Source organism: Dipodomys spectabilis, unplaced genomic scaffold, assembly GCF_019054845.1.
Source record: "Dipodomys spectabilis isolate Male_0828 unplaced genomic scaffold, ASM1905484v1 ptg000118l, whole genome shotgun sequence".
Classification (NCBI taxonomy): Eukaryota; Metazoa; Chordata; class Mammalia; order Rodentia; family Heteromyidae; genus Dipodomys; species Dipodomys spectabilis.
Genome location: NW_024870795.1, coordinates 7,634,911 through 7,656,897, shown reverse-complemented (window position 1 = coordinate 7,656,897; position 21,987 = coordinate 7,634,911). Strand labels below are relative to the sequence as shown.

The 21,987-nt window shown below is 38.8% G+C and overlaps 1 protein-coding gene across 15 annotated transcripts in view; it reads right to left on the bottom strand.

Moving 5' to 3' along the window:
* Positions 1-21,987, bottom strand: part of Epb41 (erythrocyte membrane protein band 4.1) — a 176,073-nt gene that overhangs the window by 27,135 nt on the left and 126,951 nt on the right. The gene's annotated exons all lie outside the window — the stretch shown is intronic.

Below are 21,987 nucleotides of genomic sequence, written 5' to 3'. Positions count from 1 at the left end.
ACTATTTTCTAGGGTACTGATTTCACAATTTCTTTTTTGAATCAGATAAACTGCTATAGAGCTGTCCAAAAATAGACCAGCTGACCATGCACAGGGTTCATCAAATTGCTGTTTGCCAGTCTTAGTTGTCAATACTGTACCATTCTCATGGAGAGGAGCTTCAAGCATTCTCCAAATAATTTTGCCAATACTGAGAAGATTGACTAGTAATGAAAAAAAAGCCTAAAGCAATCAAGAACAAAATTTGTACCATTCTGCTGAAATGATTTCTTAAGTGATAATCTGTTATCAAAAAGCTATTCATGAATTCAACATTGCTTAGGCTAGCACTATGTGGACCCAACGTTGATACTGCTACAGAAAATTAGATCTTGGGAAGGTGGCTCAGTGGTAGAGTGCTTGCCTTGCAAGCCTGAGGCCCTGGGTTCGATTCCTCAGCACCACATAAGCAAAAAGAAAAAAGCCGGAAGTGGCGCTGTGGCTTAATTGGTAGAGCGCTAGCCTTGAGCTGAAGAGCTGAGGGACAGCGCCCAGGCCCAGAGTTCAGGCCCCACAACTGGACCCAAAAAAAAAAAGAAAAAAGAAAATTAGATCTCTCTCTCCTGCCCCCCCCCCCCAAAATACACAGAAGAGGTCAAAGATTAAAACCAAAGCCACAGTACTTGATTGAATACCTATTAAGTGTTAGTTATTAGAAATGAAAGGAAAAATGTTAACACTTGGGTCAGATGACCATTGTAGGATTTTCATAATATAGCCATGTAAAACTCTCCAGTTGGCTCCAATGTCCAGATCTCTTGAACACAACAAATAGCTATTTGTAGGATGGCCTCCCAGGTACATGGAATTCAATATGCTCCAAACTAAACTCACTTCTGTTGCTGCCTGGGCCTCGTGCCCCAACTTTCACTGTTTCTATACAGTGGTAAATGAGACTGCTCTAATCCAGTCTTTCATGCCAAATCCTGAGAGTTATCTTCAAGGTCTTCTTCCCATTTACACATCAATCCCCAGAGTGTCTCCATTACTATATCTACCAGCTTCATTCAAGCTCTAGTAATATCTTCTCCAGATTACTGATGCTTCCTGTTTTTCTTCTCTCCTTTACTCCTTCTTTCTCAGCTCAAACTTTCTCTGAATGCATCTTCTACTGTTAACGTGTTTATTTCTAACATGAAAAGTCCATTTTCTACCTTAAGACTCTTCTGAACACTAGATTCTTAAGACAAAAATTCCAAATCTCTCCACTTTCATCCTGCTATACTTCTACATACATCATTCTTCTCTTTTGTTTTAGTGCTAGGGACGAAACCCAGGGCCTCCTGTATGTTAGGCAAGCACTTCATTTTCTCTCCATTAATTCAAAACTATCTGCAGAACAGACTGATTTATTTTGCTGCCATGTTGCTGTAAATATTGTTCCTTCTAGCCGCAAGTAGATGGTTAGCTCAAGTGTTAGTTCTTTGGGGAGTTTTCTCCTGGTTGCCTTTCCTCCTCTCCTCTTTGTGCTCTTGTTTTTTGTTTTCCTCTTCCTTCTTTTTTGGCAGTACTTAGGTTTGAACTCATGGCCTCCCTCTTTCTAGACAATCGTTCTATCACTCGATCCTAGACTTTTTGTGATTTAATTATTTTCCAGCTAGGGTCTTGCCTGGGTCAGCCTCAGACTGTGATCCTCCTAATTATGATCTAAGTTGCTGGGACCACAAGCAGATGCCACCATGCCCCGCTTGTTAATTAAGATGAGGTCTCACTAGTTTTTTGCACAGGATTACCTTCAAGTACAGTCCTAATCTTCACCATAGTCCTAATCTCTACCTCCCAAGTAGCTGAGATTACAGGTATGAGCCACCACAATCAGTATTCTTTTTTCTTTGAAGGGACTGACCCTGACTCATGCTAGCCAATTACTTTATACTTAGTCATCCCTTGAGCCCCTCATTAGACCTCTTTATTACTGGTATGCTCATTTGTTTTTTCCATTAGACTACAAGCACATGGAAGAACCAGAACTTCCTTATTCCCACTATGTCTTACATAGCTTCATATCTTCCTTATATAGTTTTTGGCATATAATAGGTGCCTGGTAAAAATTTGATGAAGGCACTTTAAATAAATCTAGTTGAGAAGGGAATTTCTTCTTTGTCTTCTGTTACTTAAAAACAGCAATGTTGCTGGGCACTGGTGGTTCATGCCTGTAATTCTAGCTACTCAGGAGGATGAGATCTGAGGATCGCAGTTCGAAGCCAGCCCAGGCAGGAAACGCTTGCTTAGAGCTGAAGAGCTGAGGGACAGTACCAGTGTTCAATCCCCATGACTGACGAAAGAAAGAAGAAAAAAAGAAAGAAAGAAAGAAAGCAAACACCCCCCCGCCACACACACACACAATGTTTAGCAAAGCATGTTATAATGGAAAGAACACAAAGTATGGCTCACTGAGCAACATTCATTATCTAATCTACTATTTAAAATCTTCCACCAACAAAAGAAGAGGAATGTTAATATTATTGCATATTCTCCATGAATCAGGTACTGTGATAGTTATTTAACATGCTTGCCCATTGAATTCTTTTTTTTTTTTTAACCAGTCCTGGGGCTTGAACTCAGTGCCTGGGCACTGTCCCTGAGCTTCTTTTCCTCAAGGCTAGTACTCTACCATTTGAGTCACAGTGCCACTTCCGGCTTTTTCTGTGTATGTGGTGCTGAGGAATTGAACCCAGGGCTTCATGCATGGTAGGCAAGCAATCTACTGCTAAGCCACATTCCCAGCCCTGCTGAATTCTGTATAATCTCACTTTGAGTTAGTCATTATCCCTGTTTGTGTATGCCTGAACAGGGGCTTGAACTCAGGGCCTGGGTGCTGTCCCTGAGCTTTTTTTTTTTTTGCTCAAGGGTAGTTTTCTACCACTTGAGTCACAGCTCCACATTTGGCTTTTTGGTGATTAATTGGAGTTAAGAGATTTGAACAGTGATCTTTAGATCTCAGATTCCTGATATTATCCATTTTATAGATGAAGAAAGAACAGGTTAAGGAACTTAAGAGCTAGGAAATAATGAAGTTAGGGTTTAGGTTCTATTTTATCTCTAGTTCTAAAGCTCATCTTCTTCCAGAAAGTATCTCAAGTAGGACCACAGGACATCTTCTGTTATGTTCTAAAGAATTAATAGCAACTCTGACTCTAATTTTGAGAAGTACATGCTTGTCTAAAGTACTCTTAGCCACTCTTGGTAGCTGACAATATATTTGTAAATATAAGAAACTAGAAAAGCCAGAAGACAAGACTCTAGCCAGAAGAAGATATAAAGGCTCCATGACATGAGACACTCAGAATTTGGCATGTATGGTTGAAAAATTTTAACTGACAGTGTTGTTGCTTTTGGCTATGATCATCAGCAAGGGCCAGGATTATATAAGATTGTATAACAGCTTAATACCAAATTAGCCTGGAAGCTTTAGAGGGATCTTTCCAGAAATATAAATTGATATATGGCTATATCTGAGCCTTGCATAGTAACAAAAGGCAAAACTGAGACCTAATGTGATTTTATTTATTTATTTTTGCCAGTTCTTGGGCTTGAACTCAGGGCCAGAGCACTGTCCCTGAGCCTCTTTGTACTCAAGGCTAGCACTCTATCGCTTGGGCCACAGTGCCACTTCTAGGTTTTTCTGTTTATGTGGTACTGAGGAATCAACCCCAGGGCTTCATGCATGCTAGCAAGCACTCTACCACCAAGCCACATACGCAGTCCCCTAATGTGGGTTCAATGTGCCCATCTAGGTGTTGTTTATCTAAAGGACTGGGAGAACTAAAAGAAAGATACAAAACCAGGCATCGGTGGCTTATGTCTATAATCCGAGCTACTCAGGAGGCTGAGATCTGAGAATCACAATTCAAAGCCAGCCCAGGCAAGAAAATCCCCAAGACTCTTATCTCCAGTTAACCACCAGAAAACAGGAAAAAACAGGAAGTGTGGCTCAAAGTGGTAGAGTACTAGCCTTGAACAAAAGAGCTCAGGGACAGTGTCCAGGCCGTGAATTCAAGCTCCATGACCAACAACAAAAAAGAGCCAAAAGAAACACAATTGTAGATTGGCTGCCTATACAAGATACTTAGTGATGTCTAATTAGTTTTAAGAATGTGAAGGATAAGACCATTAAACAAATGGTTAATTGATTAACAACCTCACTTGAAAGTTCTCAATCTTATTTAAAAAGTCAATGGCTTTCTGTTTTGTGGAAGAAAACAAAGACCTCTTTCTCCTGACAACTATTTATTCGAAGGGATTATGTCTCAGAATCCTCAAATCCTATGTATATATGTGCCTTGAAGGGTTATAAACCCCCATCCTTGCCTCATGGATCCCAGACAGCATTAAGAGCAGGATATGGGCATCTTACAAGCATTGTGCTGCCATTGCATTGCATGTAACCCAGAGTCTTTTTATTTTCAGGCTATTTTTGAAGTAAGACCATCTATTTGAAGAGACAACCAAAACGACTAGAGTTATGCTCAAAAGACTTTCTTGAGACTCTTTTTTGTGTGTTGATCGTGAAGCTTGAACTCAAGACCTAAGCACTGTCCCAGAGCTTTTATGCTCACGGCTAGTACTCTACCACTTTGAGTTGCCACTCTATTTTAAAAAGACTATCCTTTCTTCCTTTCCTTCCTTCCTTCCTTCTTCTTTCTCTTTCTGTTGTCAGTTGTGGGGATTGAACTCTGGGCCTGGGCACTGTCCCTGAGCTTTTCAGCTCAAGCAAACACTCTACCATTTGAACCACAGAGCCACTTCTGGTTTTCTGGTGGTTAGTTGGAGATAAGAATCTCACTGTCTTTCCTGGCCGGGCTGGCTTTGAACCTCGATCCTCAGATTGCAGCCTCCTGACTAGCTAGGATTACTGGCATGAGCTACCACTGCCCAGCTAAGACTATCTTTCTTATAAAATATCACAGTGAAAAAAAACTTAATTATATATATTTTTTCAAGCAAAGTGATATTAGTTTCTCCTGGGGTAGTCTTCGTAGTGATTTTTTCTTGTATCCATTAGGTCTCTATTTTCTTACTTAGTGAAGACTAATTTTGCCTTTGAGTAGTGACAAAAAACCCATTCCTTTCTCGGTGCTGTCTCATTTTATCTTTCTATATAGTAAAATTGTGGTTAGGTAGAAATGGAGCATGTGAAGGATGGTAGACTTTTAGGGAAGAACTTACATCTCAGTGCCATGCTGAGATGTAAAATGAGGAAGAAGGCAAAAATACTGGAGAAGACCAGCATCCTGGATAATATGCTGTTTCATTTGTCATTTGAACATATTTTCTATGCCAAGTATGGTGGTACATACTTGTAATCCTAGCACTTGGGAGAATGAGCCTAAATACTGAGACTCTCATCTCAAAAAACCAAAACAACAAAAACAAAGAAATCAAAATGATAGAGCTACCAGGTGCCAGTGGCTCACACCTATAATCCTAGGTACTCAGGAGGCTGAGATCTAAGGATCTTGGTTCAAAGACAGCCTGGGCTGGAAAGCTGGTGAGACTTTCATCTCTAACTAACCACCAGGGAACTAGAAGTGGCATTATGGCTCAAAGAGGTAGAGCACTAGCCTTGATCCCAAAAGCTTAGAGACAGCACCCAGGTCCTGAGTTCAAGCCCCATCCAAGCCTTATGACCAACAGAAAAAAAGATCTATGTATTTTCCTACATGTGTTAACTATATACATGGAAATGACCTTAATGTATTCTATTATCTTTTGTTACTGTTTTCATATATAAGTTCTTGTGTCTGATTTTAATAGTGAAATGACTTTTAAAACATGAAAAATGAGGGGCTGGGAAGGTGGCTCAGTGGTAGAGCGCTTGCCTTGCATGCCTGAGGCCCTGGGTTCGATTCCCAGCACCACATAAGCAAAAAGAAAAAAGCCGGAAGTGGCACTGTGGCTCAAGTGGTAGAGCGCTAGCCTTGAGCTGAAGAGCTGAGGGACAGTGCCCAGGCCCAGAGTTCAGGCCCCATGACCGGACCCAAACAAAACAAAACATGAAAAATGAGCCAGGCACCAGTGGCTCATGCCTGTAATCCTAGCTACTCAGGAGGCTGAGATCTGAAGATCACAGTTCAAAGCCAGCCCGACCAGAAAAATCCCTGTGAGACTCTTTTTTTTTTTTGGTCCGGTCGTGGGCCTGAACTCTGGGCCTGGGCACTGTCCCTCAACTTCTTCAGCTCAAGGCTAGCGCTCTACCACTTTAGCCACAGCACCACTTCCAGCTTTTTTCTTTTTGCTTAGGTGGTGCTGAGGAATCAAACCCAGGGCCTCAGGCATGCAAGGCAAGCGCTCTACCACTGAGCTACCTTCCCAACCCTCCCTGTGAGACTCTTATCTCCAATTAACCATCAGAAAACTGGAAATGGCGCGATGGTTCACGTGGTAGAGCATTAGCCTTGAGCTGAAGAACTGAGGGACAGAACCCAGGCCCAGAGTTCAAGTCCTATGACCGACAAAAAATAAAACAAAAGGGGCTGGGAAGGTGGCTCAGTGGTAGAGCGCTTGCCTTGCATGCCTGAGGCCCTAGGTTCGATTCCTCAGCACCACGTAAGCAAAAAGAAAAAAGCCGGAAGTGGCGCTGTGGCTCAAGTGGTAGAGCGCTAGTCTTGAGCTGAAGAGCTGAGGGACAGTGCCCAGGCCCAGAGTTCAGGCCCCACAACCAGACCCCCCCCCTAAAACAAAACAAAACAAAACAAAAAACTTGAAAAATGCTAGGCACCTATAATCTTAGCTACTCGGGAGGCTGAGATCTGAGGATCATGGTTCAAAGTCAGCCCAGGCAGTAAAGTCCATGAGACTCTTATCTCCAATTACCCACCAAAATACTGGGAGTAGAGTTATGGCTCAGGTAATAGAGCATTGGCCTTAAGCACAAAAGCTCAGGGGCAGTGCAATTTGAAAAAGGTCATGATTTGGGATATAACTCAGTGATAGAATATTTGTCTACCATTTGTGAGCCTTGGGTTCTATCCCCAGGTAGCAAGAACAAAATCAAGCACATCAAACACAACCAACAACAAAATCTTTGATAAGTCCAGTAAATTATTTATGAAGGATTGCTGATAAACATTTAAAGACAGTTAGAAATAGATCTTTAATAGGTTTCTAAGAAAATAAATGAAGGGAAATAATTAATAGAAATGTCAGCAGCTAGCTGGCTTGGGGGGTATATTCCTGTAACTTCAGCACTCAGAAGGTTAAGCCAGGAAGAATTTGAGTTTGAGTTTGAGTCCTACCTAGGCTATCCTGCAAGACTGTGTAGGAATAATTTAAGAAATGTTAATTTTAAAAATGTAGCTGTATTGTGGGTTTCGTTTTATCATAAATTTCCTTATTTGAAATCTGCCTCTGGAACAGAGAAGCCACTCAAAGTAAATGATCACTTTTTTTGTTATACCAAAGTCATGATATCAATTAGAAATACAAACCATTCTCGATCAATCTCGATCTATCTCCAAATAGATCTAAATAACTTCGTAACATACACTGTAGAATGACACTACCGTATTTTACATCCAGAAAATTTCTAGGAGGCAGGGGAGAGCCTCCTAAGTAGCTAGAATTACAGACAAGAGCTATCAGAGACAGCTTGTTCAACTTTTAAATAAGATCCCTATAGATTTGAAAAAATAAATAAGTTTTAATTAAGCAAAAGAGAGTGAACAGAGGTGGCAATAGGACTGGGGGCTGAAGGGGCGCACAGACACACAGACACCCACAGAGCATATTACCCTTGCTTTGCAAACCCAGTAAGAAGCGCTTTGCACTGCAAAGGCCCACAGAACCAGCAGGAATCCAGGTTATCTCGCTAAGCACAGAAGGAAGATACCCAGCAGAAGAGTCCAGCTCCTGGTTCTCAACTAAAGTAAACAATAAACATTACAGTCACTTAGATTATCAACAATGTATTTAGATAATATCATCAGATAGTTGGCAACATGCAAGCTAAAAAAATTATTTTAACGTAGAATCCTGATAAGATCAGTTAATTGCGAGTGCTTTGTTTCTACATTCTTCTAACAAAACATGGCGAGGTAATGTCTCAGGGAAGAGTGATGTTGAATGACTAAGGAAAAGGCTTTATAAAGTAAAATGTATGTCTTCATACATGAATATATTTAAATACTTGTAATCTCTTCCTATTTTGAAAACATTACTATCAATGCTTCCCTGGATTGTGTAATCATCAGTAAGAACCTCAACCTGGTGATTTAGAAAACAATTTACTTTAAAACAAATGCTTTTAAATGGGCACTTGCAATAAAAGATAAATCAGATGTGGTAATGGCTTTTTTGTAAAAGCCATTTGTAAACAGCACATAAAGATGACAAGTGGAGCAGCAGTAGCCCATTCTTCAGCCAAAAAAGGAAACATGAAGAAAGAACAAAATTTACTGAAAAGGAAATCATCCCCTAATCCCTCCACCCTCAAAAGCTTGATAAATGATAGTTTTGGTACATTTTCAGTGAAAGACTCAGGCCACTAGAAAATTTTTTAAAAAGACAGCCATCAGAACCACAAACATTCAAGATGGGGATAAACTAACAAGAGTTTCCACATGGCTAGCAAATGATGATTTAAAAGTTCTCTTTCCACTCTAGTGTGCCTTTAAAAAAAACTGTACTATTATTACTTTGTCTATTCATTTTTGCTATAGGGTGTTGCATTTACTAGGCAAGCATTTCATCACTGAGCCACATCCCAGCATTAGTGTGACTTTATCAAGCAATTACCCCCCACCCCCACCCCGCCCAAGCAGCACTGGGGCTAGAACTCAACTCAGCATCTTGTGTTTGCTAGGCAGGAACTCTATCACTTGAGCCATGCCTTTAGCCCTATTTCTCACATATATGTGTGTGTGTGTGTATGTATATATATATATGTATATATATATGTATATGTATGTATGTATTTTTTCCCCTTGAGAATACACTCTTTGTTTTTTAAATTTTAGCTTATGGGCTAGAACTACATCTTTACAGTATGTATTAGCTTTCCCATGAAACTCAGAATTATTTTCATGGTCCATTACTATTCTCTGGTATATATAGCTTATATCTGATAAAATCTGGATAAAGGAACTTATTTAGGAAAACAATGGCTTTTACTAGAGTTGGTAAAATTGTTTATCACAGGAAAATAACTCCACAATGCACCTTTCTTTCACAAATGCAGCCAATAAAATTTCCCCAATTATTTTCCAAAGATAGTTTTAACTTATTTATATTTTCTTTTTGCGGTGATGGAGATTGAACCCCGTGCCTTACTCTGAGATACATCTCCAGCCTCCAAAACATAGTTTTTATAATTTTCTAAATACTGCTGTTATTAGGTTATCCCCAGCATAGATGAATGTAAAAGCAAACAGTTTCAAAATCCATGCCAGATGCAAAATTTTAACTATTAGGAATAGAAAATTTTGCTTTTACACTGCACTCACCAGCAAGGACTCCACAGATCAAGAGTGTTCTCATACCTGAATCCAGCTATGGAAGTCAAAGCACTTGAGCAAATATTACAGTTAGACTGAGCATGTCTAGGCGATCAGAACTTTTGACAGTCAGTCCTTACACTATGAAGGGTGGGGGCAGGGTGATGATGGACATACAAAAACTCCAGTTGCCAGGTGCCGGTGGCTCATGCCTGTAATCCTAGCTACTCAGGAGGCCGAGATCTGAGGATCGCAGTTCAAAGCTAGCCCAGGCAGGAAAGACCGTGAGACTCCTATCTCCAGAAAACCAGAAGTGGCAGTATAGCTCAAGTGGTAGAGTGCTCACCTTGAACTGAAGAGCTGAGGGACAGCGCTCAGGCCCAGAGTTCAAGCCCCATGACCGACAAAAAAACAAAACAAAAAACCCCCCAAAAACCTCATTATTTAGGATGGAACAAAATTGACTATCTGGGCAAGATTTCATTAAAGTCCTCATTCCAAAAATGATTGAACTCTTAATAAGCACTTTAAGAAATATTATGCCTTAATCTGATAAGTAGAAAATAGTATCTTATTTTTGGTTGGTCATGGGACTTGAACTCTGGGCCTGGGGGTGCTGTCCCTGAGCTAGTGTTCTACCACTTTGAGCCACAGCTCCACTTCTGAAAATAGTATCTTTATTCCCCAGAACGTAATGCAACAAAAATCTATGCAATATTAACTCTGTGTCTTGTCTTCCTGAAAAATCTTTTTTCTCTTTCTTTTCTTTCTTTCTTCCTTCCTTTCTTTCTTCCTTCCTTCCTTCTTTCCTTCCTTTCTCTCTCATTCTCTTTCTTTCTTTCTTTCTTTCTTTTTGGGGGGGGGGCCTGGGTACTGTCCCTGAACTTTTGTGCTCAAGACTAGTACTCTACTATTCTGAGTCACAGTGCCATTTCCAGCTTTTTGGTAGTTAAGTAAAGGTAAGAGGATCATGGACTTTCCTTCCCCAGGCTGGCTTTGAACCATAGTCCTCAGATCTCAGCCTCCTGAGTAGCTAGGAATATGATATGAACCACTGACATTTAGCCTGAAAAAACATTTTTTTTTGGCCTGTCTTGGATCTTGAACTCTGGGCCTGGGTGCTGTCTCTGAGTTTTGTTTTGTTTTGTTTTGTTCAAGGCTAGTGCTCTACCATTTGAACCACAGCCCCACTTCTGGCTTTTTCTCAGTAGCTGATTGCACATAAGAGTCTTACAGACTTTCTTGCCCAATCTGGCTTTGAACTACAATCCTCAGATCTTAGCCTCCTAGCTAAGATTACAGGTGTGAGCCACCAGCACCCAGCTGAAAAATCTTACAATAACAAAGAGGGCTTGTTGTGTTAAAATTTTCAACAAAATCATAAAGGGAACATGCCTTTGGAGACACATTACATTTCTCTATTAGTCAGATATGGCCACAGGAAACAATGTGAGCTAGTAAATAGGCCACTTCAAGACGTGGAGCATATAGATAATATAATAAAATCTAGCACTGTGAGCCTAAGACAAGGTTTACTCAAGGTGAAGTAAGAGAGAAAATGATACACCCTCTCCAATTCCATATTACAGGAATAAGCTCTCTCCTCACACCCACAGGTCCACACCCACTCCACTGTTCAATTTTTATCATGATCAGAATGGCAATACTGGGTGGTTAATAACTACTAATTTGTTCAGTGCTTTAAAAAAACACAAAAGGCAAAAATCAGCATATTAAAAATGCTTCCAACATATGTGACAATTATTTATTGTAGTGACTGGTTAAAGTGGATAAAAAAACATTTTAAAGCTTGGCATAAGTAAGTCAAATGAATTAAAAGTTGATTTAAGATACATTTTGAGAACTGAACACATACATATTAGTTATCTCTGTGTTAGAACTAAGCAAAAGACAATTCTTTTTTTCTTTTTCTTTTTTGTCGATCATGAGGCTTGAACTCTGGGCCTGAACACTGCCCCTCAGCTCTTCAGCTCAAGGCTAGTGATCTATCACTTAAGCCACAGCGCCACTTCCAGTTTTCAGAGTGGTTTATTGAAGATAAGAGTCTCATGGACTTTCCTGCCCAGGCTGGCTTTGAACCATGATCCTCGGATCTCAGCCTCCATAGTAGCTAGGATTACAGGCGTGAGCCATAGGTGCCCAGCTCAAAAAACAATTCTTATGCCATGGAGAAGGCTGAAAACATAGAAAAGCAAGGGACCTTTTCTAGAAAGATTGGCTGACAGGCAGTTCTTGCTAGATCACCTGGAACAAGGGTTCCTTTTTCCTCCCCTCTGCCTTCTGTTTTTTGAGTAGTGGGTCTATGTACAGAATAACTGGCTCCTACTTCCTTAATGATATGTAGCAACCAGAATCCAATTTGCAATAAGATTTATTCACAATAAATACACATGTTAACAGAGAAATCAATGAGACAAAAATATTTTTTAAATATTCCAAAAGGAAAGTTCTTTAACAGATTTCTTTAGGCTTCAATATCTCATTGAATTAGATAATTTATTCAACTAAGTATCAGAGCTAAAAGATTGTGGATGAAGGAACTTCAAGGAACATATATTTGGGGACTTATTTGGAAGCACCTCTCCAAAGAATCACCCTTCAGAATACAATTGTGTCCAATAGGAAGCAAAGACATTTCCAAGAGAACATTGCTTTAAGCTAGGCTCAGTAGCTATAATCATAGCTACTCTGGATATTCAGATTAAGACTCATAGTGTGAAGTCACTTCAGGAAGGAAAGTCTGTGAGACTCTATTTCCAAAATTACCAACAAAAAATCAAGGCTGAATATGTGGTTCAAGTGATAGAGGGGCAGCTCAGTAAGCAAGCTGAGCAAGTAAAAGGCTCTGAGTCCAAACCTCAATAGTAGCAAAAGGAATGTTTATTTTCTCTGACTTACTGATAAATACTGTGCAAATAGGTTCTAACTGGGGAATTCCCCTCAAGGAAGTTCCTTTATTTTGAAAATAATTAGAAAGAAGGGGAAAATAGAGACATATCCTTAAATTAATGAAAATGAACAAGAGTGGATGGGATCATCAGTGACTATGTTATGATCACAGTTAATATACAGCAATTTAGAAACTGACAGGGACAAGGAGGGGATTATATTTTGACAATAAATAAAGATCCTAAGATACTATAGCTCTTCAAACAGTATGTAACTCATCAATTCTTTGGTCAACATCAGAGGTGAGAAAACTATTCCTAACAGGCCAGATTTTCACTCCATGAATTAAGATTTACATTTTTAAATGGGTAGTGACCCGTGAAGTTATGTGTAAAATTCTGCTTCCATTGTGCAAAGTAAGGCCTGGCTGGAACATAGCCATGATCATTTGTTATCAGGTATTGTTATTTCCTTACTTTTACTCACTAAGCTGTGTAGTTGTCAGATGACATGACTTTCAAAGCCTCAAACATTTATTCGCTGGTACTTTACAGGAAAAGTGCTAACCTATGATCTATAAAACTCATGACAGTTCAATACATTTGTCATTTTTATATCTTTTTATATATTTTTACATCTCTGCAATATATTTTAGGTGACTACAAATGTTCCCTTTAATATTACACTCCAAAGTAAGTTTACACATCCAGATATGTATTCCACTCTGGATAATATGTTCTAGAATATAAATAGTTGATGGTTAGCTGTAGTCAAGTATAAGAGCTTTTAACAAGATATAATGATATTTACCATAGAGGGTCAGACAGAACCACTAAGTAAACTAGGGGACAGTGGGGATTAATAATGGAGATAGTGACTTCAACAGGGACTTTCTGGCTTTTCCTTTCTTTTCTTTGTTGTACCCATTCTGAGGACTGAATTCAGTGCCATCCCTTAGCTTTTTTTTACTCAAAGCTGATGCTCTACCACATGAGCCACAGCTCCACCTCCAGCTTTTTGGTGGTTAATTGGAGATAAGAGTCTTAGGAACTTCCCTGCCCTAGCTAGCTTCAAACCTTGAGCTTCAGATCTCAGCCTCCTGAGTAACTAGTATTACAGGTGTGAGCCACTCAGTCTATAAGGACTTTCTTGGTTTACTTACATGTACTGACTTGGCAGATAATGAAAATGTGACATAAATTTATGTTTCAACATGAGACTGTATGTGAAAAGTTAATCCACTGCCATCTATGATTGAAAAATTAACAAAATACTATTCATTTGTTCTATAAAAGGCAATATGGTGGCTGAGATGGCAAAGATGAACAAATTCAAAGTCTTTCTCACAGTTTTGAGGAGAAAGGCACAACTTAAATATGTATTTCAAAATTTGGATATCACATTTTCTGGTGGGAAATTCAGCTATTATAATAGTATTAAACAGAATGACTTTTTTTTATTTCTGGTCCTGGGGCTTGAACTCTGGGCCTGGGCACTGTCCCTGAGCTTCTTTTGCTCAAGTCAAGTCCTTTGCCACTTGAGCCACAATGCCACTTCTGGCTTTTTTTTTTTTAGTAATTTATTGGAGATAAGAGTCTTACAGACTATCTTGGCCTGGGGTTGGCTTCAAACCATGATCCTCAGATCTTAGCCTCCTGAGTAGCTAGGATGGCAGAGATGAGCCACCGACACCAGGCTAGTGTCTACAGTCTTATCATAGCACATTGTTATAAATCAAATCATTTGGGGGCTACTCAAGTATGACAAGGTTTATCAGACTGCTAGAGAGGGAAAGCAAACCCAGAATTCAGATTCTGGTAATATGGCTCATCAAAATATAAGACTGATACCATTTTGTCAGCAGTTTCTGGGCTACAAGCAGTTTCTAAAATGTTCATAAAACTATGCCATCTCTATTCTTCTATAATAAAAAAGTCCCAAGAAGGCTGGTATATCTATGAAGAAGCTCGGAATATTAGGAATTACAAAATCTTTTAGAAAAAAATGAAAGGAAGGGGAAAGAAGGAAAGGAAGAAAAAAAACAATAAACTCTAGGGAAGCAAACAAAATGTAACATAGCCAGAAAGAAAAAAAAGCTGGTAAAGAAAGCAGAGGTGGCTGCTGATGACTCACACCTAAAATCCTAGCTACTCAGGAAATCTGAGACCCAAGGATTGCAGTTCAAATCCAGCCAAGCAACAACATCCATGAAACTCATCTCCAATTAACCACCAAAAAACCAGAAGTAGAGCTGTGGCTCAAGTGGTGGAGCACTAGCCTTGAGTGAAAAAACTCAGACACAGTGCCAAGCCCTGATTAGGCCCCTTGACCTACAAAAACAATACAAAAGAACAACAACAACCAAAAAAAAAAAAAAAAACACAAAACCGGTAGAAGGAAAACAACATGCTAAAAGACCAGAATTAATATGGATATGAGATAGTAAGTTATATGATGGTAATTCAACATTTGAATTACCTTTAACTAGGGAAGAGCTATAATATGGAAGAAGAGAAAAAAATTTTTTTGAGTAAGGGGTTTCACTGTGTAGCCCAAGCTATCCATGAACTAGCAATCCTCCAGCCGCAGTTTCTCAAATATAAGGACTGCAAGCATGTGCCACTGTACCTAGCTCAGAAAATTCTTTATCTTTACAAATCCTTCATTCAGACTGTAAGTGAAAGTTATAGAGAAACAGGTTTTGTCTGACTATAAGAAGAATAATTCATACATTAACTGTGAGCTGTCCAAAGACATGGTATTCTATCTTGGGAGCTATTTGAGCATAGGCCATGGGACCAGCCTCTACATGGTCTTTAAATCTCTAGTCTACATTGTACAGAAAAGCCAGACTCTAGGGGGAAAGCAGTTAGATAGGATCTTATTCAATTCTAAAATCTAGTGATGCTGCCTCTTTGTGTCTCTGAACACTGCAGTTAGTGGACATTGTATAAATGAAAAACTGAAAAAAATGGATGCACAGTAGTATATAATCATGTTTCCCTCTTTATTCTTTTTCTGCGTTTTGTTAAGACAAGATCTGGTCAGAATGATCTCTAGCCCCACTCTGTCTCTCTACAGTGCTTGTGATTGAACCCAAGGCCTCATGAATGCTATTCATGCATTCTACTACTGAGCTATACCCCTGGCCTGAAGACTGCTTTACATGGATAATAAGAGAAGAAAATGAGGGCTGACCTACCTTTGTTTGTTTGCGAACACAGAGCTGAGACTCTGTCTTTTCCTTTTAATCTTTAAAATGCCAGATAAATTCAATTATTTAACCACAACAGGATTCTGACTATAGGCAAGAGAAGTATACTGAAGCCTTCAAGAATGATCAACCTCAGTGGACAAGCAAAGAATTCCTAAAGCATGCTTCCTCAGTGAGATGCCATTTATTCCTTCAGTTAGGATATTATTAAAGTTATTTAGGTTTTTAGTTGATTTCTCATCTGTTGGGAATAATAAACTATTTTCTCTTTGTTTTCTCTTTTTAGTGTGATAGGTGTTTCACTCTATTTAAAATAAAGCCCTCCCACCGGGCGCTGGTGGCTCACGCCTGTAATCCTAGCTACTCAGGAGGCTGAGATCTGAGGATCACGGTTCAAAGCCAGCCCGGGCAGGAAAGACTGTGAGACTCCTATCTCCAATAAACCACCAGAAAACCGGAAGTGGCGCTGTAGCTCAAGTGGTAGAGTGCTCGCCTTGACCTGAAGAGCTGAAGAGCTGAAGGACAGTGCCCAGGCCCAGAGTTCAAGCCCCACAACCGACAATAAATAAATAAATAAATAAATAAAATAAAATAAAATAAAATAAAGCCCTCCATGAATTTATAATTGTTGATCATAGCCACTTTTCTGCATCTTTTTCTTTCTTCCTCCCTCCCCCCTTCCTTCCTTCCTTCCTTCCTTCTTTCCTTTCTTCCTCTTTCTTTCTCACTTTCTTTCTCTCTTTCTTCTGGCCTTTTTGGTGCCTAATTGAAGGTAAGTATGTCACACACTTTCTTGCCCGGGCTGGTTCTGAACTGCAATCCTCAGATCTCAACCTCTTGAGTAGCTAGGATTATAGTGTGAGCCACTGGGCCCAGCTCATGCTTTCTCTTTTTATCTAGTTCTATATAACTTCCTAAACTCTATCAGCACACCTTTTGTATTCTCTTTCTTTTGGCAGTTCTGGGGCTTGAACCTAAAGCTTTACATTTGCTAGACAGGTACTCTGTCACTGAGCCATCTGTACAGTGACTACCACACCTTCTTAATCATTTCAGGTACCCTTTTCAAACTTGGCACCAATGTGTTTCTTTGTATGTCCTGTTCTGCTACAGTGAAAAGGATCCTAAGGCACAAAGGGATAACAGCATCAGATGTGACAGTGAGCTTCATACTACTGAGTATAATGGAGAGGAGTCAGGTATGGCAATGCCTATACCAGGTAAACTGAGAATAAGGAGTTGTCTCAGTTTGAACTACCAAAATTATAAACAAAAGGGATAGTGTGAGTGCTATTTAAAAAAATAAATATTTCTGTGTAAAATAACAGTATAATAATCTTTCTCAAAGCTGTAAAGAAGTCTGGGGTTTTCTCATTTTCATGAAGAGGAGCATGAAGAAAAGTAATTGCAGAGAAGCTCTATAGATCTTCACTACACTCAAAACCCACGGCAGGGTGGGGGGGTGGGGGAGGCCGGGGAAGAAACAATGAAAATGTATCTCAGAGTAGTTTTGCCTTTTCGACTTTCCTTTTGTAAAAAGAAAACTTTTATGTAAATTTTTGTTGGCAATGCCTTCTAAAAACTACCACTCAGCCTCTTAGGCCTAATGTGTCCTAGAAAAAGATTATCCTAGCTAGCTAGCTACCTTCTATCTATTGTGACTTAGGAAAGGAAGAAAAAGTGAACTAGCTTATATCTAGGGAACTTACTGGGTAAAGTTGATAATAATATTTAATAGAAATGACTAGATTCGGGGCTGGGAAGGTGGCTCAGTGGTAGAGCGCTTGCCTTGCATGCATGAGGCCCTGGGTTCGATTCCTCAGCACCACATAAGCAAAAAGAAAAAAGCCGGAAGTGGCGCTTTGGCTCAAGTGGTAGAGCTGAAGAGCTGAGGGACAGCGCCCAGGCTCAGAGTTCAGGCCCCATGACCGGACCCAACAAAAAAAAAAAAAAAAAAATGACTAGATTCTAGAATAACTGGAAATCTACAGTCGTCTATGAATTTTCTTTGTCAATAGAATCAGGATCTTGGCTCTTTAAAACTTTTACAAAAGCTGTAAACAATAGTAAAACAGACCCATGCAAATGGAATCTCCTTTGTCTGTGAAGGGTTAGCACATATAAAATGGCTAGGGTTATTCTTCATATTCTACTTATACCATTTGGACAAAGATTGATTTATTAAGAATTGGATAAATTTGGACAGACTCTTTAATTTTTTTGACACTTTAATTTTAATAGTTTTTTTTTCCCCCCTGTCAGTTGTAGGGCTTGAACTCAGGGACTGGTTGCTATCCCTGAGTGCTCTTTGCTCAAGGTTAGAGCTCTACCACTTTGAGCCACAACGCTACTTCCGGTTTTCTGCTGGTTAATTGGAGATAAGAGTCTCATGGACTTTTCCTGCCCAGACTAGCTTTGAACCAAGATTCTCAGATCTCAGTCTCTAAGTAGTACAGGTGTGAGCCACTGGTGCCCTGTCTCTTCAGCAGTTTTAAATCTTGGCAAAATACAATTAAGAAAGATGGAATTGAATAGTTCCAATTTAAAAAAAACTCCAAGAAATTAATATGTGTCTATATTTTCCTTAATTTCTACCTTCTCAGACTCCAAAAGGCCAAGAGCTGAACAACCAGAATCTCTCATTCCTGGACCAGCCCTACAAACTCATTCTCATGAGGTAGATTTGTCCATATTATTAAGTGGAAATATGGGCACCAAAAGTTATGTGAACTTCTCAGTCTCACTGGAAATAGTTAACAGGAAAACAAAGGCAAAAATCCAAAACTTTACTCTGGTCTAAATTGTTTTTATATTATAGACCTACTACTATGCAGCTGAACCAGGGTAAAGCTAACACACAGTTATTTAAATATGCCTCCAGTACTAAGGATGGAATGAAATGGGGGAAAGAAACCAATGCTATTTGCAGCTTCATGTTACAAATATTGGCAGCATTAATTTTCAGTAATACAAAGCTGGAATGTGCAATACTATTCTCTGATAACTGTGATTGGGTGTATCTTTTGAGCCTAAGTCAGCCTCATTCAATGCAAGAGTATTCTCACAACCATTTTTTGACTGTTAATAAAGATCTCTGAGGACTCGCTACACCTCAGAAAACTGAAAACTACCACTGGCTTACACTGTACTTTTAATGGACTTGAAATAACTCCAATACAAAAGTAAACAAAATTCAGGGTGAAGTTTATAATAATTAATAAAAAGCTGTATACAAGAATGAAAACAAGAACTTCAGGAAATATAATCTGAAAGTACAAAAGTATCAGTAAAACTCTAAGATTATTTTCTTTTTGATTCCTTTTTAAAAAGACATAAAATAACAACCAATGCTACAGGTTCATTTGTTACTTCTCTTAAGGAAAGTGTTCTATTTCACAGATGAAAGGCATACTTATGCTGATTACTTTCTCATTAAAAATCCTTTTGCGGTATTTCATGTAGATGTGAGATCTCTCTTTTTTAACTATGAATGAATCAGTAAATATGCTTTTTTACAAAATATTTGTTATAAATATGACATGACATGAAACTTATATAAACTACATGCACACCAGATTTTTTTTTTATCTAGCCTAGTCCTTGATTATCCCCCTTGTTTGCACTGTTTTTTGTGGAAAAGCCTATAATGACAGAGTAGCAGTTTTCAAGAAATACCACAGAATTACATCTACATGTCTATTGAGACAACAACAGAATAAAACTAGGATATGAAGGACATGAGAGATTCTTGGTTTTACTGTTCTCTCCCTTTTTCTCTTCCTCTACCCATCCTTCTTCCTCTCCCTTTTTCTCTGAGGTCATCTTAAAAACAGTCTTGTTTAGAAGTTTCATCAACTAGAAAGCATTCACAAGTAACACAGTTTAGTAATGCTGTAAACTAAGAGTTCAAAATAAATATTTGAAACATTAGCCAAATCATCCAGATTGGTACATTCAAGTGCCATAAAAAGCAAGCTACATGCAAGGTTTCTTTAATGTTAGGGTTAAAAAAAAACAACAAACAGGTTAGGCATCTGAGTTGTATTCTGAAGAGATAGTGCTCACATTTACTTCAGGGAAGGCTTACAAATCAACATGCAAACCAAGGACTTGTACTTGTCACAAGAGAACTTTAGCTCACAAGGCCATTGATCAAAAACAATTGATTTCAACACAAGTGCAAAAACAAACAGGTTGGAAGTATACAATAAAACTGAAGTATTATCAGTATATAGTTTAAGCTTATTATAATACTAATATTGCTTCTAGCAATACAGTTGCTTAAGCTATAAAAAAGTAACACAATATTTTAATTCAGAGAATGGTGTTTATGTACAGATCTTGAATAAGTCTGTATCCCAGGAGTTTTAAAGATAGAGTAGTCTGAAAAATTCAGCCCTGGCCAGAGGCCAAGGGACACCAGCACCATTTTCCTTAAGCCAAATCAACACTCTATTTATGAAAAGATGACATGTAACCTTTGCAGATCTCTTCTATACACCAAGCAAGATAAAGTCGTCTACTCCTGCACAGCTCAGAAATATTCATAAAAAGGCCACAGATGTAAAAAGCCCTTTTCCAGAAAAGGCTTTTATATATACAAGTTTGTTACTCTAAGAAGAGAAGTGGTTATAGATTTGTAGATTAAATTTTTATCACTTTTAAGGCTTTTGAAAGGTTAGCAAGTTGAATTATTCCTTAAACTATGGTGCCCATGCCACATAAATAACTACATAAGACTAAGGAAATATCCCATCAAATGTTTTTAGAGAATATCCGGGTTTGTGTGAGGTGCTGGAGAGAAGAACAGAGTCACAGAAAACAGAACATGCAGGTAAGAGAGTAAAACCTTTGAGGAAAGTACCAACCTGCTTTATGCTTAACTCTGCTCTACACTTCACAGACTTTGGTGCAGAAAAGCTGGCTTGGGCAATCCATTGCTACACCTTTTACCTCATAATGCATACTCTATAAAGAGTGACATTTTATTGACAGAAAAATATACATAAGAGCCCCCCTACTACAATAAACCATTAAGATCAGAGACATCACAATGATACATTTGAAGCCAAGGACAAAGTTCAGTGGTTTTAGTCTTGACATTTCAGATGAGCACCCTGTTTTCCGATCACAGAAAGATCAACCACCAAACAGCCAAGGCAAGGACTACAAGAAAAGACATCATGAAAGGAATGCGAGGAGATGGAAAAGTACTAGAGTAGAGGTGGCACTTTTTGAGAGACTTGTGATCCTCAGGGATTGGAATAGAAACCTTGGGAAGAATTTCTTCATTTTCTTGCTGGGACAAGGCTCTCTCAGCAGATCTCTCTTGCCTTTTAATTTTCTCTTCATCCTGTACTAACAGAGCACGTTCCTGTGTCTGCTTTCACGATAGAAGATCAAGAAAGACAGAGAAAGATGAACAAAATGACAGATGGAAAATGCTCAGAAATGATACTTGGGGATGTGCAAAGGGTTTAGAAAGATCTTTTGGACATTTTATTTTAGCTTTACTTTGCCAACTTACACTAGAGTTTCTAAAAAAACAGTAAGGTGTTCAACATGTAAGTTTTTGAATGAATGAATATTAGGACCCCTGGAAGTTTATGGAATCCTTAGCCATCCTCATTTACATATGATTTTTTTCACATATGAATTTCAGGTCATTTTTTTATTGCTTTGGCATTGCCAATAATTAACAAGCTGAGCAATGCCAGTAAGGGAACATTCTTCTCGCCATTGAGTAATCCTCATATCTCTTCATATAGACATTTAAAATGCCATAATTCAATGTGATAACTAGATTTTGTTCAAGGGAATGAAAGTATTCACCTTACACATTTTAAATATTGCAAAAGAAAAGTAGAAAGTGTAAAATTTTATAGTATGCCTCCAGAGTTCACCCTCAAGAAAGAGGCAAAGGGGGAAAAAAGTGCAACTACTCCCATAAGATCTCAGAATGTGATTAGAAATAATAATGGTAATCATGGAGGTTAATACATTACATTTAGTAAATACTTGACAATTTTAAGGGAAGTTTTCCCCCCAAATGTCCACTTGAGCATTTTTCTCCCCCAGCAATTGCTGTACTCGGCTATCCATAGTGAAGACAGACGTTATCTAGGAAAGGAAAAACTTGGCTCTAAGTTCTCTCAGTTGAGCTAGCCTTCTCTGATCAGTTTGGAAGTTCAACACTGGTTCTTTGCACACCCCTAAGTGATATGTATCAGGGAGAAAGTAGCTAGGGGACTGGTCAGCAAAAAGAAAAAAAAAAGGAAAAGAAAGGATGCAAAATTATAATGAAATTTAAAAGAAAAGTGGGAGAAGAAAGACAACATAAAAAGAATAGGGTATAATTAAATTCATTTTCTCTCTGAATACATATTTACA